A 23,851-nucleotide genomic window follows, 5' to 3' on the forward strand; every position below is an offset into this window, starting at 1 on the left:
AGAGATGCTTAATCCAACGTCTCCAGCTATTACCCACACTGCACAGGTGTGGCAGTCTGTGTACCTGAGAGTTCACTAGTGTGCAGTGAACTTTGCAGTGCATTGAAGATTTAGGGATAAATTTTAGTTAGTGTTCCCTTGAGGAGCAGTGTGATTGACATCACTGTCCCCCCTTGTAAAGCCGAGAATCCCTACTATGCAGGCAGTATTTGTGTGAGGTTACTAATGGAATGTTACCTTCATCCTTGCAACAAATCTTTGCTTTCAAGACTGAAACCCTACTAGGAAGATGTTTGTAATGGTTTGGGGGATTTGGGGTTGGTTTTGGGTTTTTTTGTTTGATTTTTTTGCTGTCGAAATCCTGTGCAATATGGCACAGACCTCCTGGCAAAGTCTGGCGATGGTTTTAGTGTTTCCTCTTGCTGGTGTGTTCATCAGAGCTTCAGTCAGTGGGATGTGTGAGGGCAGGAGTGGTGTTTCTCCTGGGCCCAAACGCAGGTGTGTGACAAGTAGCAGAAGGAGCACTTCTGCTGAATGCTCCAGCACAGGCCTGGCAATGGGAGTTGAGGCTTAGGTAAATTAGGATTCCACAGAACAAAATGGTGAGCAGACAGACCTGTTAATCCTCACGTGTGCTGTGCGAGTTTTAGCCCCTTCCATTGTTTTTTCCAAGCTAAACCCAAACGAATGTGCATACGTGGTGCCAAGCCAAAGGCAGCCAAGCTCAGCATCCACGGTCAGCCAGCCTGGCATCAGCCAAGGCATGTGGGGAACCCCAGGGCCAGCACTCCATCTGGGGGTGAGGGGGTGTATAAATCATTTCAGGGCCCAGCAGTCAGCTGCTCAAGATTTGATAATTTCACGGAGTTATAATGGAAAATTTGGGTTTGTACTGTTGCTGAAGTGTCAGGCTGCTGAATGCAATCTCTGCTGTGGCTTGTTCTAAAACAGAGAGCTGAGATCATGTCAGTCTGAATCGTGGGCATAGTGAGGTCTCTGCTTTGTGATACAATCACAGCATCCAAGCTGCAGGAAGCACAGCAAATAAAAGTGACTGATAGGAGCAGTTTTTGTCTGATGGGGGATTAAATGACACTGTATGGGTCCCTTATCTCTGGGCAATTGTGTGATGCTTCTAATCATAAGGAAGAAAATGTAGGTGGAACTGAGTGCAGATGTACATATAATGTATGTTCATTTACAACCAGACAGAAAGCAAAACAAGCAGTGGTTTCTAGTAATATAATTCTTCTCAAAATAGCTTTCTGTTAAGTCAGCTTAAAAGTGTTAAAATGGTGGAGCCACAGACAAAACATTTGTTACCTTTTGAAATGAGTTGCAATGGTTTTGTCATACTTGTGCAAATGTTATAAGGTCAGCCTTTCTGTATGTTTTACAACTTACTGTAGAGCATGCATAGCTGTTCCATTTGCCTGTGTAAGTTAAAAATCTGACAGAAATGAAAGCATGCATCTTTCTCTGTTTGCTGGTAACCTATGAAATTAGAAACTTGTATTTCTGTGTTTTAAATGTGTTATACTATAAACAAAATTCACAGCACTATTGTCTATGGAATAGCAAAACGTTTTATTAGAAATAATTACTTTAAATGTTTTGTCAATTGATTTAATTATGTGTCAGACATCTACACTAAGACAATATAATGTTTATCAATAAAAATATCCTCTCTTTGTACTAACTTAACATTTCAGGGTGTGCTTGGACATTGGACTAGAGCACCCCTTTGGGTTCCAGCCCAAATGATTTATTAATTTTTAGCTTAATTTTGAGAGTACTTTATACCCCTTGTTTGATGTGAGCACTAGATTAGAGAGTGAAGGAAGAAGGAAAGAGAGTTTTTATATTTTGTATTACTTGTGCCATGGAATATGTGTTTGCTGTAAAGGTGTGTGCACCCCAGCAGTTCCTTTAGAAGTCACCCAGTACATGTAGGAATCTGTGCAGAAAGAAACACTGGGAACTTTATTTGTTATTATATAAAGTCAAATTCTGCTCTTTTACAACAGTACAGATCTGAAATTACTTCACTGGCGTTAATCTCTTCTAGTACAGGGAAGTGGGTGTTGATCGTCACTCTCCCGGCTGGAGGAACCCGTGCCTGTGCCTGCTCAGCCATTGACAGCTGTGGTGATGAGAACCAGGCCTCCCTCTGAACCAGTTCCTGGAGTTTTGTTTTCAGTAATGCTTGGAATAATAACGAGGGGGCGGGCAGCTTCCCTCGGAGCGCTGCAGGGCAGGGCTGGGCAGAAGCCTGTGCTTTGAGAGAGTGAAATACTTGTGCTGCTTTTCTACTCCGCACCAGCTAGGGAGCTTCAGTTTTCCCCCCAGCTCAGCCTCCTCTGGTGACAGGATGCTTCTTCCTCCTATCTCATCCCATGGGAGACTTCAGCGGGCCGTCCCTCCCATTGTACTTTCCCTGAAGGGAGGGCTTGAGATCCTGGAATGAAAAGGCGTATAGCTGGATCTGCCTGCCTGACCTTAACTACCTTTACGTGTGTCTCTAACAGCCGCTGACAAAAGGATCTGTTTCTTCTGAAGTACATGCCGTGTCTCCAAGAAGCAGTATTGTGTCTTAGGCCGGTTATTTACATATCCACAGCTCATTCCAGGGACAGAGGAGGCCTGCAGTGCAGAAAAGGCACACATGCTGATTCTACCCCTCTGTCCATGAGTGCCGAGATGAGGTGCAGCTTTTGATGTTAATGCAGAAAATGTATTTGATCAGCCCAGTGGTTGTCTTGAAAATAGTTTCCATTGGTGTGATTGTTTGCTTTTCATCTCTGTGTGCTTGAAACCCAAACTGGTTTTCTGGTTCAAAGATAATCTTGCTTTGTATCACTATTTGATGCAGTTCCAGTTGGCTGTTGGTCTCTGAAGATACTCTCACTTCCTACCCCCTGCCATAGTGATATGCCAAATATGCATCTCTTTTGATTCTTCCTTATGATTGCTCCACTTAAGAAAAATTTTTTGTAGCTTACAGCCTGGAATGTTAGAAATTGGATTTCAGAGATTGGACGAGTAATTGAATTTCTAACCACTTTCATTAAAATTAGGAGAATCAGTGTGAAGGCAAGCTATCATTGCTCTCAATGGAGTAGATATGGATGGATATGTATTCATATTCATGCATTCACTTTTGCTTTTTTAGAAGCTGTTCCTGTGTTGCTTTCACAGTTATTCTTCAACCATCATAAATCCTGACTAAGCAAAGATGTGAATTCTAAGTGCAGGGAGGGAAAAAAAAAAAAAAAAAGCATCAGAACAAAAGTACAAACTGGTTAAAAGAAAACTAACCCTCCTCTCCACATTACTACCTTAAATATGCAAAACTACAGCACATATCCTGGTTTTTTCCTCCTTCTGGAGGTCACTTCTACCTTGTTTTACAAAGGCCTGACTTGTCTCTTTGCCACCCCAGAAGTTATTTGCTTTGAAATAATACTTGCAGAGATGAGAGATTAACCACACCCTGGAAAATAAGGGCTTAAGTGTTAGGGCTGTTAGTGCCAAAATCAAATCGTTGTGCTGCCTAAAACTGGGCAGCCTGCGGGTCGCTGCTGGGCTGCAGCACAGCTCCTGGAAGTGCAGCTCCAATCCCTGGCTCGGTGGGAGGTGGATTCACACAGGTGCTCCCAGCACACTGTGCTTGCTGGAAAGCTGAAGCAGAGGCAATGTGTGGCCGTGCCTTGGGAGAGCAGTGTGGAGACACAGGACTTCGTGAGCTGCAGTTATGTTGGCTTTGCATGGTTTTCCTCTCTGCTGCAGCAGTGATCAGCTCTCTGGGCACAGCTGAGCATCTGCCCACTTCCTGTCCAGCTGCCTTGAGCAGGCTGCAGCATTCCAAGAGGAGGAGGCTGATCTTCAGCTTCTCACTATGGGGAACAAACAGTACTCTCTTTACATGCTAAGCAAATCGCTACAGAAGAGTAGCATAGGACAAACAAAAGAATTGAATGCCACAGCTTGGAGAGAGCAGGTGCAGTGAAACCACTTCAAACTGTGCACACAAGAAGATTTTACAAGACAGCCTTTAAAAAATAACTGGGTAAAGGAAAACGTGGCATAATTAATGTATTGGCTGCACTGCAAATGTCTCAAGCAAGTAACATTTTAAAAAGAGAACTCTGCTTTGTGTGTGAACTTAAGTCAAGACTGGTCCTGCCTGAAATTCTTTAGTGCTAACTGCAGAGAGAGCTTGGATTTTAGAAGTGTATTTTCTGATGTTGCAGAACAATGCCTTACATAGAGCATAGAGCCTTACAGTTATCAACAGGAATGCTATCCATCCTTAGTGACAGAGCTTCCTGGATTGAATATTTATAACTAGTTCATCACATCTGCATTAGGCCTGTTGAAATTTGCTCATTTTCAATATCTGCTTCCAGTTTTCTGGACTACGCTCAGTGTCAGATATCAATGGATTGTTTTGTCCCAACTGGAACATAATGAATTTCTGGTTATACCTTATTTCCTCCTTAAATCCTCTTGGTAACTTTCATCCATGCAGCTCAGCAGGGATTATTGATGGTCTCTCTAATCTTCAGCTACTCGAGGAATCTGCCATTGCTGTGATTAGAGCTGCAGTACACTTGGGCAGTAGATAAAAATACTAAACCTAACAGGCCAGATTTTGTCATCCCCACTCAAAGTTACTTACTGTGTTGCTGAGGCTCTACTGTTTGAACGAAGCTGCTTCTAGAGTGCTGGTCTCTGTTAGCTGAACACAGCCCAAGAACCTGGCCTGATCACAGCCTGTCCTCACTCCTGGCTGATGCAGCTCTCTCCAGGCTGAAGATGAAGTGCCAAATACAAGGTAATAATCTGCTGGGTTTAGCGGAGGCCTGTGGCAGTAATGACTTATGAACCTGGACTCAGGGGTAGTACATTTTAGGTACCATCTCTTCCTCTTGCTTCTTGTCATTTGAATTCATAATGCTTGGCCTTTCTAGGGGATGGTAGCATTATTTAGTGGCACTTTGAACAAATACAGTGTGTCTCTGCAATGGGTTTTGTTCTGTATACACAAATTTACTCCCAATTACAGAAGAGAAAGTGCTTTAGCTCTCAAACCAGTCTCAGGACATTTTTCAAACTCCCAAGTCTGCACGACAGGTTCTAGACCAGCCAGCTTCTGCCCACCTCTGTGAGAATTACATTTGTAGCTGGTCATCTTCAGGTTACTGGTCTTGTATGATTCTGTTGTTTTTACAAACAGCTCCAAACCTAAGGCAAAATACTGGACTACAATTTGAAAGCATTCTGGGAAATTACAGTATTTTCACTAATAAACACAAGAGCTTTTAATGTAGCTGCAGGAATTCTTTCCCCTCTCCTGGAATAATGCCATTGTTATTGCTATCTGAGCATTAAGGGGGCCTGATTCTCCTCCAAGTTCATAGTGGTCTGTTTGGCTGCCAAGGGGTAATAATGCAAATGCCTGCTGCCACCTTAGAACAGCATTTTCTGTGGACACTCAGAGTCTGGGGAAGGGTTAGATGTTAACAATATTAGTTAAGAAGCATAAAGTACATTACTAATTACATTTTTGTAGGGTCTAGTTATACAGTGCACTGTCAAAACATGATGCTGAAGTGACAAATAATTGGTTCATCACAGTTCTCCCTAATGATCTGTTGTCCCATAAATTGGTATGGGCTATGTCACCCCTCACTGTAACTGGAGATCTGGAGCACAGATTACTTTATTTAGAGAACAATTTTAAAGCCAGGCTACAAACTGGTTTTGCCTCTTCAGTGTAAAGAGAAAAGGATTAATCACAATCATTACTTTCCTGCAAGTTAAGACAGCTGTGAGAGAAAGACTGGAAATATCAGCCTGGTTTTTTTGAAGGTGATGAGATCATGCTGGTTTTTACCAGGACTCCATCCACCATAGTGAAGGCAGAGGCTGGTTTACTCAGTAGCTGGTACTTCCAAGTCCAAACTTTGATCAACTCAAGTTGCTGTGCTTCAGTGGTGGGTCAGAGACAGCATCAGGGATGCTGAACTCAGGTGCACTGAGGAAATCCTTACCCAAACATGTCCTAACCACTGCTTCTCTCCTTCCCACACAGTGTCACCTAAAAAAAAAGATACATGTTCAGCAGTGGGATGAGAATATGGCTCTGATCATTCCCAAGTCCCTGAGGATCATTCACAGCTAGTGTCTGGCAGTCATCATCTCCCTTGACGGAGATCTCATCACTGCTGCCGTGTTACTTTGGCTCGGACTGTAGAGAGAGGAATAGCTTTTGGAAGATACACAGCTAGAATGAGCTTTCATTGGCAGCTAGAGGCTCATTAGTGCACTTCCCTTCTTGCTCCTTGAGCTAGTGAAGCTGCTGGTGAGGAGATGGATCAGATGCCATGGCCCTCACATCTTCCTTACACAGTGCTCATAGAGGGCAGGACGTGTGTGGTGTTTCTGTGTTGCTCTGACTCTGCAGGGGCTTTCTGAGAAACCTGGGATTCTGATGCACACCTTTGGGAGCTGAGATGTCCAAGTGTTTGCACATCCTTGTATAAGTACACATTTTGTTTAAGTACTGTTGTAAAAAAATCTTGAAATTAAAAGAGGGGGAAGGTAAAAAGTAAGTCCTGCTGAGCTGGAAATACAGTTACGCAGCTTTTCCTTCCTTTTTCATTTCCCATCTGGTCAGGAAGTTTAGCTGTTTTCCGCTCTCTCATCAGAACCCCACCATGGAGATCTGTATTGAGGTGAGGGAGTGAGTGTTGGAAAGCTGTTGGCCAGATCTACCTTCATGGGACAAGGCTGAGAGAAAGGGTGGAACAAGGAGAGATTCTGCCTCACTGTACATTGCGGGGCAACAGAACAGGGCACAGAATTACTCAGGATCCCAATACTAGCCTAGCTACAAAAAACTAGTCTTACCAAAAAACTAGTTGGCTCAGTTCTGTGTGGTTTTGTTCACTTGTTGGTTAGTGGGGTTTTTTTGGTGGCTTATTTTCTTTGTATGTGTGTAATTATGTTCTCTCTGATATGTTCACACTGTATGAAAAAGTAATCAGGAAAAGTAAACAAAAACATCTTGGTCTGTTTTGCTCTTAAACAGTTTTTGCTGAGTCTCCTTCATGCAGTTTGATTCCCATCTCCCTCCTCCCTTGTTACAAGGAACAGCTGAGTGCAAATCAGAACAAGAATTCCAGCTTGAAGTCAAAAGTGTAATACTCATAATGCTGCCAAGGGTAAGATTTGGAATGCACTGAAGCAATCGCCATCACATGCTATAAAATGAAACACACATCATGTTTTCAGGTGAGAAAAGGTCACTCTGAAGTCATTGCTGGACATGATCTGGTTGTGGAGGCTGGGGTGGATGCACCTCCATGGCTGGGAGATGGCACAGTTGTTCCTGTGGTGCAGCAGCAACGTGTTCAGCTCACAGGAGAGAGATCCAAGTGACTCCTCTGTCTTCTCCTGTGCTGCAGTTTCTCTTACTCGCGCAGAGCTCACAGCAGTGTGACAGGCGTCTAGGGCAGGAGCCAGAGCAAGAGGAAAGTGTCTTGACGCAGGAATCTTGGCTGCCATGAGAGAAGCTAGCCAAAGGAATTAACAGTTTCTGCTCCTTGCTGCAGCTGCCATGGTGTGACAATAGATAAGCAAGTCTGTGTTCTATCCCAATGGTATCTTCTCAGGACACTGGAGAGCCATCCCGGTAACACGCTTTTCTTTTGTACTCGGGACATGATAGCTAAAGTACATACTGCCCTGGCCCAGTCAACCCCAAATTCCGTGGGAAAGCTTCCCTCACCTCTCCCATGGTTTATAACACAGTGGAGCAGCAGCCAGGGGAAGGCTGTATGCTGGTCTTGTCCAGACTAGTCAGGTGCTCAGGGGCATCCCACTTTTAATCCTTCTGCCTACACATAGGTCTCTGACCCACACCTGTATGATGAGAAATACAGCCAGCCATTCAGGGCTTGGGAAAAAAAACCAATGACCTGCTGTTGTGCAAGCTTACTCTGTATAGGAAAGCATGCCAAGCCCATCTTACAGCTGGATTGAGGGAAGTGGTCTCAGGGATAAATAAGAAACACAAGCCATGAAACTTGACATCATATCTCAGATTCTTCAAAGGCAAGGGCCTTTCCAATGCATTTTTTCCAGTCCTTAGAGCTCAGTTCTGCTCCAGTTTGGCAGGGCTGGCTATGTCCTAACCTGCCTCTTGTTTACTGCCTTTTCCTTTGTTTTCCTCTGTGGCTGGCAGCTCACCCCACTGCTCTCAAATGTTTGTCGGGGAGAGGGGAGCAGCACTGTCTTCCCCTCTCTCTCTAAAAGGGTAGCCAAGGGCTCTGATGGCTCTACCAAACCAGGCACTGCAAAGCTGGACTTTGCAGTTCACACCTCTCTCAAAAGGCAGCTATAGATTGCATGGAAGCTGCAGAAACAAGGTGCTCAGTGGGGCCAACCAGGGCTCCTGGGCCTGAAGATAAATGGGAACTTTCACAGAAGCAGTGGATTAATATAAAAATCACGCTCTTGGACGTGAGATAACATTCCTTTGTCCTGCTTCCTCAAAGCTAGTAAGCATCCACCTTTCATTTTAATGGTCTCGATTTTGGAATTGTTTATACCCCCTTTAAGCAGACTACTACTGTGGTATGTCTGTGAATGTGTTTGTAACCAGGCTTGACACTACTGCTCCTCACTGTTGTCATATAAATTATTAGAAGCCAATTTAAAATAAAAAGAATTTATTTAGCAATTTTTCCAACATCAAATTGAAAGGCCACAATAAAATAGGACAACACTGATTGAATGCTAGGTGGGCAGAGTGACAGTAACAAAGGTACCATCCAAACCTCGACCACACATACTGGGTCTCAGCATACGGTTTTTATACAGTTTATTTATCCTGAGGCTAAGTCCATTGAAAGTCCAAATATTCATGTATCTCTTTATTTCCAGGTGAGGTTTTGAAAGGGGTTCCCGGTAAGTATGAAAAGATGATTTGATAGTGTTCCCGGATTTCTCCTTTGGGGTATTGATCGAGCAGCCGTGAAGTGGAGGCCCATCCTTGATGAATGGACCATCTCCAGTCCGGCCATGTCATTTCTGTTGCAAGTTTTGTGGTTTCACAGCTGGCACCACAGGTCTTGGAATCTCGGAGACGCCCTTGAGTAGCTTTTAATAGGCCAAAGTTTTTGATACAATATTATATATGAGATATTAATTTTAAAGAATTAAGGACTTTAGTTAAACTAGATATTGTTGATGTAGACTTCCCTTTACATTTTGAAGAATAAAGGACTTTAGTTAAACTAGACATTGCTGATGTAGACTCCCCTTTTACTAACTAGACATTGTTGAGGTAAACTTCCTTTTTTTTTTTTAACATAAGCCAGATTTAAGGAACCGATAAATCAGGAGACCTGTCAACTTAATCAATAGACTCCAAGAACACAATGTGATCATAAATCAGATAGTCTTGAGAAAACAGGATCCAGGTGTCACCAACACTAAAAGGTTAAAAAGGCAAAGCGAGGAAGACCCATCTTACTTCATCATTTTGAGACCCCACCTCATAAGAAGGACCACTGACCCATTTCAAAGAACGAACTACGCATGCTTAATTGCTTTTTGGCTAATTACCATACGAAGCGGGGAATGGGATGGACCAGAGTCATGAATATGCATTTGTGTTTTGGGTATTCAACACTTTTGTACATAAAAAGACCCCGTGATCATCTGTAAATTGCGGTGTGTATTTGAGAGCTATCCCGTGTCGTAATAAACATCCACTTTCTAACTTCAAACTGTTAGAGAGTCTTTGTCCGTCATAGTTGGATATTGGTATTAGATCAATATCCATATTTTTTTAACAAATCATATACACGAATTTTTCCATTACATTTACCACACCGGCATCCATAATGGGCACTCCTGGCAGCTGCCAGAATGGAAGGGAAACGCTGCTCTCATTGTTTGGTTATTGCGATAACTTGCACTGAAATACATTCTGGAATGAGCTGTGGAAAACACACAGCCTAACAGCATGGAGGCTGGGAATGATCTTAACCAGTTTCCTCGGCCCAAGTCGGAGAGCTGTGCCGTGGCACGGCCCCCGGTGACGGAGCCTGCCGTGAGGGCACTGCGCCGCGAGCAGGCGCCGGCGCGCTGAGGGCGGCCCCGCCCAGCCGCGTGCACGGGGCGGCCCCGGGGCGGTCACGGGGGCGGGGCGCGGCGCAGCGGCGGCGCATGCGCGGGGGCCGGGCCCGGGGACGGCGGAGCGGCGGCGCAGAGCCGGCCTTGCCCCGCGCCTCCGCCCGGCCGCTCGGGTGCCTCTGACTGCCGCCGACGCGCTGGAGGCGAGGCGAGGTGAGAGGCGCCGGGCCCGGCGGTGTCGCGGCCGTCCGTGCGGTTCGCGGGGTCCGATGGAAACCACTCCGCGAAAGCGCGAAGGGAGCGGGAGGGCCGGGCCCGGCCGTGCCCCGGCAGCCGTCGGTGCCGCGGGGCAGCGTTGTCCTCGCCTTGTTCTCACCGGACTCTGCCCCTTTCCCAGCGAAGGGCGGCCGGGTTGGGCCGGTCCCCGCGGGCTCCGGGCTGGGGGCCTTGCTGGTGTCCGTCCCCGCCAGCTGCCTGTCCCCTCGGGTGTCCCGGACTCCCGTGAAGGGAGCGCGGTGCGGTCCCGTAGCGCGGCCCCGGCCCTGGCACTGCCCGGGCCGTCGGCAGCCTCTGTCCCGCGAGGAGTCCTCGGTCCCGGCATCGGCTCCTTTTGCTGGCTCAAACGGGGGCTCCTGGGAATGCGGTGTATGTCTGGCTGCGTCCTCTTCTGAAGTGCTTCCTTGTAAATGTTGTGTCAAAAGTTTCTTTCAGACCGCGCAGGTGTGATTTGGTAGATGTAGAGAAGTAGACAGTGTATTTTCCTCTGTGAGCTCGTCTTCTTATCTTTCCAGACTAACCACCTCTCATTTATTTTATTTGCTTATTTCCCAAAGTGTAACTCTTAAGCCCTGTTAAATAAGGAGCATGTTTATGTGCCTTTGCCTCAGCCGTGCTGAGTTGATGAGGAGTGAGCAGAACAGAATTTCCACCAGGTATTTGTGTGACAGCAGAAGCCCCGGAGGTGAACAGGACAGTGCTGGCTGGAGGCCTTTCTCCCTCAGAGGACAGCCTGGGGTAACAGTGAGGAGCTGGTGGGGTGAGTGGAGTTGATGGTACCTGCTGAGGTGTGTGTTTGCTAGCTGGGGGCTGGAAGGCTGATGGGGCACTGCTCAGAAAGGCAAGGTTTCAACAGCTGTGATTCCGCTGTTCCACAGTAGCTCTCTGTTCAATTCAGCTGTGTCTGCAGTGGTTTCATGAGTAATTCTGTGTTGTATTGTGGTAAAAGTATGCCAGTATGGCCATGCAACCAAGCCCTTGACTTTCCTCAGGCCAGATCTATATTAAGGTTCATTAGTTTCAGCTCTGTTTAGCTCCAAAAATACCACTTGATTCCTTAGGATTTGACTGTTTAATTAGATCAGCAGGAGGAAGTGGGATGAGGCTGTGCTGGCCAGGGGGTTTCTTGGCAGCCCCTGAGCAAATTTCAGCTTGTTTAGAGCACTGAACCCTGGCACAGCTGGATACTGTGTCTTGGGGGGCTCTTGTGAGTGAGTATGGTAGCTCATTCTGTCACCCTGTTGCACTCCCAGCAAGCTCAGTGTCTCTTACTCTACCTCTAGGAAAGCGCTTGTGGTGTCTGTGTGAAACCTGCTATAGTGTCTCCTCTAACCACCCTTCTTGTAGCATTTGGTGAGTGGGCAGCTGAGCAGGTGTTCTGGTTTGTGGCTGGCAGGACCAGGAGGGGTGGCTCCTGTTGCTCTTGGTGTAGAAGACTATCTCTTCTACTTAATTATCAGGGCATTTTTGAGTTGTTTTTAAAGCAAGTTCAAGCAGTGGTTACTGAGAGACTGAATGAAGAGTAGGGTGACTGATTGTTTTTCAGAAGGGCCTTGAAAAAGAGAGAATATTGTTGTTACTATAGCAGCTAAAGAGCTGCTGTTATGTAGGAGAATAATGTGGCTGTCACATCATAGCGCTGAGGTAGTTCATATCCCATCAGCAGCAGGGATTGATGGAGTACTGTATCAAATAGATATGGACTCAGGTCTTTCCTTAACATCTCACTAAACCACAGCCACAGTTTATTGTTACTGTAGGATCACTTTGAGACTCTGTATCAGGAGGAGAAAGGGGATCAGCAGCAAAATCCTGCTCTTGCTTTGCAGATGTGGTGACTTCAAACATCAATGGAGCAACCACAGAGAACTGGTTCTGTGGTCAAATGTATTGCAGGCTCTGTGGTTGTGTAGCTCTTGCCTGTGGCTGTAATAAATACTTGGCATATCATACAGATCTCGGGCAAGAGGTTTAAGAGTAAGAAAGTAAGAGGCTTTACGTACCTCTAATATGCTGTTGGAGATTTCTCAAGATGTGTCTCAAAAAAAACCCTCTGAAATTCCTCAGTGAAGAAGTGCTGTGGTGACATTGCTAGGCGGGGTCAAGCATGCCAGTTACCTTTTTTTTCATTTGTGTCACTTACTCAACTAGTAATGTCTGTCAGGAGAGGGATTGGAAGTGTAACTGAATATTTTGTACCCTGTGTTACGTTGAATCACTGTGTAGCAAAACACAGAGATGTTTTGGTATGAATTTTATGGATATGAGGCTATAATTTTCCAATACGTCTTACTTCAGAACACTGAAAATAAGTTTCTCCTGATACATTAAATGCTACATCAAGACACTTAATGCAATACAGTTATCCCATGTCTTCTCATGGAGCACATTACTGGCAGCTACAAGTGAGGTCATGGATGCTTCCTGGCTGTATTTATGGTGCTTGTGATCCAGACTAGGACTACTGTGGACATTACTGGTACGTAATACTCTACTACCTGCAGTTACCCAGTGCTGAGGTGCTCTGGTGCACCTTACCATACATATTCAGGAGTCCTGAGCATTTGCAGCTGGAGCAGAACAAGGAGAAAGAGCTGGCAGGGACATGGAATTTTCTTTGTCTCAGCTGCTGTGAGCCATGACATGGTTTGTGGAAGGGCAGCTGCTGCTGCTGCTTTGAATTCTTGGCTGTGGAATCTGAAGTGTGTATGTGGTCTGATCCTGCTTTTGGTCCAGGCCCTGTATGACCCTTACCTGGCAGGGGAGACATGCTGTGTTATAACCCAGCCTGTGTTAATTTGGCTACAAGGACTTTTGTAGGTAGACCAAGGCAAACACAGACAGTCATTTCTCTGCCTCCTTGTTCTACAAGGCTGCTGCAGAAATAAAAGGTGGTGAAGGACCTGCCAGGTACACCACAGCAGTCCATGGCTGCCTCCGTGCTGGACATTCTGCTCCAAAAATCATCCTCTGTCTCAGCTGATAATGTGACTGGCAAGACAGAGGCAGAGGTTTGTGCAGTATGAAAGCACAGGTCCTTTTCTCATTCGGGCATTGTGCTGTTGGGAAAAGTGTGGGTAAAGTGCACACTGCTGCTCTGTGCCTCTTGCAGGCAGGGCAAGAGTCTCTGCATGGAAGTGCTCATAGCTGCCTGTTTCAGCTGAGGGTTGCTGGCTAAAGTTTTGAGGGAAAGCAAAAAGCATAATAATGTAACATAGCATTCCCAGGTTCTCTCATGCTTGTGAAGTCCATTCTCTTTGAGAATCATTCTTTAGTCAAAGGAGGGTGGGCCTAGTTCTCCTCTGTTGATAGTATGTTTTATGCTTTCTTGACTTCAGAGAGTTGCTTCTGAATTTATGCTGTTGTTAATCCTGAATCAAGACTCAGAGCTTGGCTTTAATCCATGTAACTTTTGGTTGCCTTATGTAGATTTTATGAGCCTGCATACAGAACCCCCATTGTTTACTTTTTTAAGTAAAATTGAAAATTTTATGGGATGGCTGAAGCCATATTTCTGTCTTGAGATCAGCAGAGTGAAACTACACATAAAGGAAAAGAAATTGTGGGGCTGCAGTCATGTTCTGTTATTAGGTTTGTTCTGGTTTTTCTGAAATTTTGATCTAAACAATTAGCTCAGTTGAAAATTGTTGTGCATTAATGTTGTACTGTTTCCTGTGGAGCTGGTAAGGATTTCATCAGCATGAATATGGGAGAGGAGTATGCAGTTCTCACCGTGGTAGAGTGAAAGTAGCAAAAGGAAGTTCCTGGAGTCCTACCAGTCCTCTGGCAAGAATAACAGTATTTTGTGGTATGTAATCATCATATACTGTTTGGAATAGTGCACCCATTTGTGTTGGGTGTTGCATGAGAAAACAGGTAATGATGCTGCACTGGGGAGGATTCTGGTCTGTCTGTGAGCACTATACAATGAAAGGGTAGGATGAGAAAAGGGAAGTGCATTTTTCCACCTGATCTTGGAACAGGGTTTTCAAGGGTTTGTAAATGAATGTTCTTGGAAAATGTCTTGTCTATAACTTGTCTTTGAAGAGTAAAAGCCCTGCTTTGCACAAAAGCAGGTGGTGTCTTTCTGCGTCCTGAAAAATCTGAAAGCACTGGATTGTTTTGTATGATAATTCAGAAACTAAAGGACAAATCTTTTGCTGCAAATTGCTGTTGCTCCTTTTCAACCAGCAGAGCACTACAAATGAACTCTGGTGAGAGATAAGAAGTCACCTCCCTAACCATATACACATGCTTAGAGACAGACACAACTCTTCTCTGAGGTTCTGAGGGACTTTTCTCAAAAAAAAAAAAAACAAAAAACCCAAACTATTCTTTTTCCTCACTCTACCAGCTCCAGAATGTGAATGTCATCTGGCCAGATGCCCAGAACTAAATACAGTGCTCTAAACAAGGTCTCACAAGTGGCTTGCATGGGAAAAGAAAAAAAACACAATAGCCAGATATTTTTAAATGGTTCTTTTGCACTTTTTTTTTTGGTATCAAAAATTATGCTTTTGGCTTCTACTTTATATTTGCTGAATACAAATCTGTGCTTTCCAGGAATTAACTCTAGGGCCTCTCAGTACTAATCTCGTTGAAACATACATACTTGCAACATGAAAATAACCCAAAACCTTACTGGTTTTGCTTTCCTGCATGATGTGTATTGCTGATGTGCTGTGATTTCATGCTGATGTGTATTGTGACATTCCCTTCTTATTGACTGTGGATCTGTAGCCTTGACTTCCTCTAAATCCTTTGCTTAATATTTTCTCCTAACGGGTGATGATTTTTGAGCACATGCCAAGATGTGTCTTTAAATGCGTTTGAGAGTGAACATGTGGAAAGCTAGGGCAATGGTGGCTCAGCTCCCATGTTCAGGTGAGACTTGGAGCTGTGGAGCACGTGGAGATGGCAGAAGGTGGATCTGAGTGAGTGATTCAGAGCAGCACAGGGAGCCAGTGCCTGGAGAAATGCTGTTTAAAAGTGCCCTCTTTTATCTTGCTGCCCTGCAGGTGCCCGATCAGGTCCTCAGTGCAAAAGCCAGATGCTGTGGCACAGGGGGTCTCTCCTGTGTGGAGCAATGGATGGAATTCACAGCTGTTGTGTTCCAGCCCAACCTGTGTGCCTGAGCCAGTGTTGCAAGGTGCTGCCAATATACTCCACCTTTGTGCTGGTTCTGTAAGTGAGCCTTGTGATAATTTTAACTCAGGAATCAAAAAAGGCCTGTACTGAGGGCTGGGGATGCCTGCTGCCACTTTTAAATCTGCTTGTGTGGGAAACTGCTCACCATCTTTTGCAAAGAAGTTGATTTTTTTTAACTGATTTTTTTTTTTTAAATGCAGTCACAAACCATAACCTTCACAAAAATAAATATGCATCCTTGTGCCAGCTGGGATCTTGGCTTGCTTTATGCTGAATAACTTGCTGAGACTGTAATCTCTTAGGAAAGCAGTTAGATATTGGCAACTATGAAATATCAGCCCTCAGTAAATGTTGTAATAAGCTATTTTAGCTACAGCTGGGCATTTAAAAAGGAATAATTTACTCACCAAGTTCTTGATAATTAATGCAAGAATAAAAATCAGACTTTGGACACACTGAATAACTTGGGAGAAGGAAGCAGGGTTCTTGTGGTATGTTTGCTACGGGCCACAACTGCCTGGATGCATGACTGGGAACCTTTCAGGTGCCCTAGGTTATTTAAGTTATATATGCACCTGTGCCACAGCATATCCGTAACTTTTTACTTTGGTTTTCCTAGATCTATCTAGATACAACTGTTCAAATTGTGATTGTTTTGGAAGTTTAGGAGAATTCAGTTTTGGGAGGTGGAAGTAGAATATGTGCTGGTAACTTGAACTCAATTGACTTAAATAGTATGTGAGGTGCAGTAAAACTCATCCTGAAGTGTTTCTCTGCATGTGTGTTAGAGCTGGGAATTACTGCTGCAGTCTTTGTAAACTGCTTTTAAGTAACGGGAACTTTAGGAAATTATCTTTGAGGAGTTAGGTAGAAAGGTTCAGTTCTAACTTGTGTTCTTCATTTATGTAGTACATCCTTTGCAAACTGTAGTGCTTGGAATTTTTAGCAGAAGAAAAAAGTAGTTCACTATCAAGTGAGCAGCCATCTTTCCTTTGGATAGCTCAAAGTTTCTGTTTAGTGGTTCCATAAAAATTCTTGGTACATGTTTGTTACACTGATAGATGCACAGCTCTTCCACTTTGGCAGGAAGCCCTACAAAGATATTTTCAGCATCTGTTTTGCAGTATGTCTCTTTAAATGTTTAACATTATTGCAAATGTTTTTGCTAGAAGATATGATCTGCCAAAGTAAATATTTGGTTTCTTATAGTGCAGGTTCATTTTTTTATGTTTGTATGAAAAATGTTTTTTCATCCCTTGGCATTTCATGATTGCCTGGAAATATGTTAGCTATTACTTATGGTGATACACTGTGATAGCTATGGTGTGTTTCCATTGTCGTTTACAGCAGCACTGGAAGCCAGATAAATGTTTTAGCTGGTTTCTGTGTGACTTGATCCTTGCTGGAATGGTGTACTCCCATGTGCACACTGATTTGATCCTTGGTGGAGTGGTATACTCTCTTGGCAAACATATCAGGCGCCTTCCTGGGCTGCTGGTGGCTTTCTGTTTGCCATGTTTGCAGAGAACCATGGCTTTCACTGTGGGAATACACAAGACTGAGAGTAAGACAGACTTAATTAGCATAACTAGTGACTAGGATGCCATGGCAAAGACAAACAGAACTTTGAGCTTATGAGAAGATGGGATTAAACCTGCTTAAGGGAAAAGAGTCAATCTACCCCCTATGATAGATATGTTGTAAAATGCATAAGTTGCTTGTGTGATCTTTTAACCTAATTTTTGTAGTAGAAATTATTAACCTTACTGAAATGGTATATAAGACTTGGAAAACCTCAGTAAAATCGAATTCTGATCATGAATCAGTCTTCCCGTCTCTCCATCAATCGCCGATATTTAACTACTCCACAATGAGCGGGAGGAGGCAGCTGCTTTTTTGTCTTTTTTAGTATGGCACTCTGAGAGCTATGCCTAAATTCAGTTAAGGTTTACTTCTGGGCAAGGAGTGCATAATACTGTGTGACAGTTCCACTGATGGTCTGTTTGTCGCTTTTAATTTTTTTATGTGTTCTGAGAACATACAGAGCTGTTTTTCAGTAGTTACTATCAGTATTCTAATTGTGATTAGAAGGATGTTAGTTCACATAATCTCAGTAATGTTCCTGGCAGACTTTTGACTGCATCATGGGAGTACAGAATGTAAAACTAAGGAAGTCTTGGGCCTTGGAGTTAGCTGGGTAGTATATTTAACTGAGGATTGCTGGATTGAGACTCTAACTTGGAAACAGTGAATTGAAGAAAGTAGTCTTGAATATCAAGACTTTGTTTCATACCACCTTTTCCTTCACAAAGGCCTGTGTTTATCAGTTTAGTTAAAACTGCTGCTAGGAGGCAATGCAGCAGTCATGATGGGAAGACTCTTGGGATTTTTGTGTTTGAGCCTTCCAGTTCCCATGTGCAGGTGGATGTTGTGTTCCCTACACAGTTTGGTCTGTGGGGATTTTTCCTTTGCTGTATGGGATCGGATTGTAAAGCTGGTTACCGGCATTTGCCCTATGTCAAGTCAGGGTATGCCCTTGGGCCCAACAGAATGGCAAGACAACCTTTATATTGCTAGTGGAAACCTTCCTTTGGAACATTTTATTAAAATCCAGTGCATTAGAAGGACAAGAAATTTAGGAACAGTAGATTGTAGGTTCAGCTTATTTGCCTGTAAGCTTTCCACCCAGCCAAGCGTTTATACTCTATATATCTAGTTTTAGCTATGAATGATCCATTAGTTTTTCTCTGCTCATGCCTTTCCTGTTTGATGCATTTTCTTGAAGTAGCACTAATTCAGGCCAACAGATCATGTTTAACTCTGGAAACTAGGGAGAGGTCCAGACAAAGATAAAACATCAGGCCTTGTCAGTCACCGGTTCTGTACATGATCTCTGACATCTTGTAGTGGTTTGAAAGTAAAACCAGTGAGAGACTCCCAAGTCAGAAATAAAATATAATAAGAAGGAAAAATAAAAAATAATAAAAAAGGAAGAAGTACAATGAAATAAATAATACAAAAGACCACTGACAGAGTCAGAATACAACCTGAGCAGGGTGGTGGAAGCAGTCCAGATGAGGTGGTCTCCTTGAAGCAGTGATCTCTTGGGGGGGTTTTCCTCACCCGAGCTTTAGGTGGTTTAAAGTCCTTGGCCCTCTAAAAAGCCCCGAGTCGCCTCGGTATAAAAAAGCAGAGTCCTCAAGGACTGTTTTCAGGTTTCTCATGTTGTTTATTATTTGATATCTCAGAATATTCTCCTCTCCCAGCCGAGGTGCTGACATTGGCTGGGACATGAGGAGACTGCCTCTCGAGGGGATGTCCCCTAACATTTATACAGATAACTACATATTGGTTATTTACTATTTTGTGCCAATGCCCAGTGCCCACACTAAAAGTGTCATTTCTACTTTGATTCCATCCACTCTAACTCCTTTGTGCCATCACCACCCCAAAAGATGGAGGACGAGGAATAAGGAGAAGTACATGAGGTACCACCCAAATTCCACCATCTTGTCCCCATTTACTTCTATTCTGTAAACTCTAAAACTACTGAATTCTGTATCGTCTACTGTACTAAACTACTGTTTTCACATCCCAGTGGTTTGTAATTCCTTTCCCAGTGTTGGAAGCTTTTCCCATGGATTAAAATCAAACCCGGTGTTCTTCTGGGCTCTGTGCCAAGGTCTCCAAGCCCCCTGGACCAGCTCCACACCCCCCTGTCCAGGGCTCAAACTCCTTTCCTGGGTCCCAGCCATCCAAGGGAATGTCCTGGACTCCAACAGTGATCCTGTAGAAAGATCTGGTAGCTTTTGACCTCTGGGAAACCAGTGGGTAAGGGCCACCTATACTGTCCCAAATCCCAGATTATATCCAGATAGGAATGCTTGGCTCCTCCCCCTGGGTGGAGCATCTCACAATGAGATGGTCTCTTTCTATGAGCATGGTCCCTGATGGCCCATTCATCAGGGCTAGCTCCCAGAAGGGGTTGCCTATGAGTCATGCAGCAAGGCATTGATGGGGCCATTAACAGAAAATAGTCCAGAGGGAAGGGGCCTGTGAAAACACTGCCTCACCTGGTTTCAACAGCTCATGAAGATGGTGATAGAATACATACTTTGTGCACATCCTACACTGCAACCCAGGACACATCTATATTACACATCTTTTTAATCTGAATGTGTAAACTCTGAAGAAGAGTATCTCTTGTAAAGTTTTGGCAAAGTTGTTTGTGTATGATGCCTGCAGGGTGACTCTTTCAGCATTTTATGGAATTCTTTTCTTGTATTTATCCTCTGTCTGTTGGCTTGCACAGAAAATTGGTGTCAGTTGAAAGGCTTTTGTCTCAAGCTGGCCAGCTTATACCTGAAGGCAACATGGTTATCTGCTTGACTATTTAAACTCATTCCTAGGCTGTGGCCTTTTCCCTGCCTTTCAGTCATTCACCACAGCAAGGCTTAAATCTTCCTCTTACAGATTCATTTCAGCAAAGCACCTGCACAGAGTCCTTGCCATTGAGTCCTTGAGCCTGTGGTGGCAAAGTGTAGGCTAACCCCAAACTCCCCACAGGATGGTCATCACATAAAGGTCAGATCTTCCAAGGCTGCCTTGTACATGTCTGGGGTGTTTGGCAAAATTAAAATTTCTTAGGGGGAATTTCTTACATTGCAGCCTTGGTGGTCATAGAACGGCAAATTGAACTGTTACTTTTCCTGGCCTGAGTATGATAGTGTAATTAATGTGTAGGTGTGAAATGTGTTTGTGCAATGTTTCTGTACGGATTTGCTGTGTATTTTAGGAGGTTGGAGAGAGGTGCTTTTGTGTGACAAAGTGCTAAGAGGCATGACAGCTGTTTGAAGGTCCTACTGGGCTTGGAATCCATTTCTGATCAAGAGATTAACAAGCAGAAAATGCCAGAAGTTCACTGAACATGCGGGTTTGAAACAAGTAGCTCCTGCTGCAGAATTCTACAGTGCCAGTAGCCAGTGTTCGCTGTACACAGAAGCAGTGCTAGGAAACTTAGGCTGAGGCATCATTGGCAGGATGGACAGAGCAGAGGGAGAAGCTGATGCCAGCTCCTTGCTGGGCATGATTTATGTTCACCTTCTCCAGTAGGCAGGAATAGAGCTTTGCAAGTAGGAAACTATGCAGGACTGCAGTCCTGGCCACTTGAGGACATGGTTCACAAACTGTGGAAGATGTTTGTTTACTCCTTGATTTCCCCTTTGGTGCTATGGTTTTGGAACAAAAGCAGACTTACTGGGAAGAAGAAGATTAATTTTAGGGCTGGATTGAGTTCCCCTAGCTCGGTCGTGGCAGGTCAAGTTGCTCGAGAGATTTGTGACTCTCCAGGGACATGGGTTTGTGTTTGTGTGAGGAATATGTCATAGCTGAGATACAGAAGATAGAGATGGACTCGTTGGTGTTTAAGAGCAATTGATAGACCTGGAAGGGTTTTTTTCCATGTTGTTGAATTTATACAAAGAAGCTGTATAAAAATAACTGGCACCAGATGTAGAAGCAATAAACTAATTCCATGACAAGTCTTGAAACTCTGCTGTGTAACCTAAGAAGTATTTTCACCTATTGACAGCTTCCTCTTTATTATCTGCAGAATGAGACTGATGGAATAAACTAGCTGTTTAACAATTTTTTTTTTTTCATTTTTAAAGGATTAAGTAAAGTGTATCTCACTACGCTTAGTCCGAGCTCCTCATACACAATGATTGCCAATGTTTGTTGCCAGCAGTCATGGAAATCTTTTGGTACCAGTGTGTCAGCAATAATTAAACCTAGGAAACAGCCTGTCACCTGACCACTGCCTTACTTTCTGGGTTTGACTGCATTTGGTTCAGATCCGAAAGAAAAAAAGTGACACCGACAGACTCTCTCTGACCTATGTGCAACCCTCCAGGACAGTAAATATGTGGAGTCACCAATGTGTTTGGAGTGCTCTGCTTTTGGCAGTACTTAGACCCAGTTTCACCATTTCAAATGAGGTTTATTGCCTTCTGAAAAGCCTATTTCAAAAGTGTCCCAGGAGAGAGAAAACAAATTGTTTACACAAGCAAACTAACAGAGAACTGAACACCCACACTTCTTTTTAAGGAGTTCCCCTGCTAGGGTTTCTATTAACTCGTTAATCCAGCAAGTAAGGAGAAACTTTTTAGTCCTAATCAAATGGGTCTTGATGTGACTGCTGATATTGCTGAGGAAGGAAACTTCAGTTTTGATGGTATCTCCTATTCAACTGGGGGATAAAAAAAAAAGTTAGAGGAGGGAAAAGTGCTCATCCCAAAACCTAGGGAAGACCTTCATTCCTTCTAGTCTGGAAGAAGACAGCCTAGAGGAGGCTTTAAGCTGTTCTCCTTACTTCTAGAGCCAGCTGGTGCTGTGGCATCAATTCCTCCCTCTTTATCTATTTATTGTATGTGTCCTAGCCTTTTGAGGGACCCGAGAAAAGAAGCAGATGGGGAGTTGTTAGGGTGTGATGATCTTGGTCTACCTTCTTAAATACGGGAGTGATGGAAGAAGGGGAAGGGATAAAAAGGCTGCTCAAACCTGCATAAAGTGCAGGTGCTGTGGAATGTGCATGGTGTCTGCCTGATACTGGAAGGTGTCCCTGCCCGTGGCAGCGGGGTTGGAACTAGATGACCTTTAGGACCCCTTACAACCTTGACTGTTCTATGATTCTGTGAATATGAAATCCTGGCTGTCTGAGATCCTTATGCAAGTGGCTTGGGAAAAAGGGGGAGGAAAGGAGAAGAGCTTTAGTAGGAAGTAGAAAACAGTGGAAACTGAAAAGCAGGCAGATTGGGCTGGATGGAAACCTTAGAGGTTCAGGAAAGGAAGCTGGCAGAGTCATGAGGCTTCATCCCCAAGTGTTCAGCTGAAAGAGTGAAGGCAAGCTGGGTGTAGGGGGCTGTGGTAGGGGAGTCTGGGGCTGCTCAGGATTCGCAGAGTAAGAGAATGGTGCTAGTGATGGGAAAAGGGAAGAGGGTTGGGAAAGCAGCAGTAACCTTTGCACTGCTGATGAATTTACAAGTCAGCTGTGACAGAAGGTGATGGGGTTATCAGAGGGAAGAGTTGCAGGGAGAAGTCAGAGGGAACAATTGTCCTTGGAAAGAGGATCAATAAGAGCACCACGAGGACAGGAAGGGTGATGTGCTTATGTGACTTCAAAGTTACACGGATTGGGACCTGAGCCAGAAAGTTTGGTTGAGGCTGACATTGCCAGTCCCATGGTGCATATATAGAAAACAGGAAGAGGAGTGAAATTAACTTGAGACAGATATTTTAATAGCCGTCAGTTTTGAATTTCCTGGGTTTCATTGCTGTGTGTCATAACCTTGTTTTCACTATTTAATATTTTTTCCATAAAGAAATAGGATGGAAGAGAAACATTTAAGACTAGATTAAAATAGATTTATTTAGAATAGATTCTAAATATTTGAATATTTGGAACTCCCTTGTCCCTCTGAAAGAAAACAACTGCAAGGTGCATCCCTTCACCTCCCCGTCCCACAGATAAGCAGTAGTTCAGTAGTTGTATGAAAAAAAACCAACTTAATATTTCAGAGCATAGTTGGTCAAAGTTGTGCATGGCTTTTATAGAACAGTCACTCTCTATAACCAGTCTTATGGACCTGATCATTATGAGGAATGTTCAAATATCTGAAATTATTTTGATAATTTAAAATGAACTCCTGATTTTCCAGATAGGTCAGATAGGGGCAATACCATGCATTTTGCTATCTGCAGACTTGGTTCTGAAGACCTGTTACATTGCCCTATTCATGCCTCCCCTCTGCCCCCAACCAGATCCTCTAACAGGCAGGAAATAGACTGTGCAAATAGAGGTTTTTGCTGTAGGATTTGATTTGTGGTTTTGTTTTGGTTTTAACATTCTAGTAACACAAAAGAATTGTAGGCAGTTTGTATAGACATTCTCTCTCCTATGATGTGTATATGGCACAGCTGACAGGAAGGACAGTGAGAACGTGTGCTTTGGGTGTATCCTGCTTACTGTGTTGGCACAGGAGTGCAGGAGTGAGCTGGCACACATTTGTGGCTCAGTCTGCTTTTTCCAGTCTGTATAGTCCAAGTGTGGTTCTGGAACATTCTGAGCCTGGTGGTGGCTTTCCCTCTGTTTAATACAGGTTAGCAGTGCTCTGCTGGTGCAGAAGGTGTCAAATCCCTAGTGGGGCTAACCTGATTCCCAAGCCTGTCTCCATAGCCAAGACAAGCAAATGATGCAAGCTTTCTACAGTGAGCAGCTTAT

The 23,851-nt window shown here is 44.0% G+C and overlaps 1 protein-coding gene across 4 annotated transcripts in view; it reads left to right on the plus strand.

Moving 5' to 3' along the window:
* The first annotated feature begins 10,323 nt into the window (after positions 1-10,323).
* RIN2 (Ras and Rab interactor 2) overlaps positions 10,324-23,851 on the plus strand; it is a 64,593-nt gene continuing 51,065 nt past the window's right edge. The window contains exon 1 of one of the 4 annotated variants that reach the window (XM_066316661.1): positions 10,324-10,362. The gene's annotated coding sequence lies outside the window, so the exon portion shown is untranslated. Of the gene's footprint in view, positions 10,363-12,879; positions 12,905-14,122; positions 14,234-15,494; positions 15,610-23,851 lie in introns of those variants that run through there. The other 3 variants (XM_066316664.1, XM_066316662.1, XM_066316663.1) reach the window with 3 other exon arrangements.

Source organism: Sylvia atricapilla, chromosome 3 (genome assembly GCF_009819655.1).
Source record: "Sylvia atricapilla isolate bSylAtr1 chromosome 3, bSylAtr1.pri, whole genome shotgun sequence".
Lineage (NCBI taxonomy): Eukaryota > Metazoa > Chordata > Aves > Passeriformes > Sylviidae > Sylvia > Sylvia atricapilla.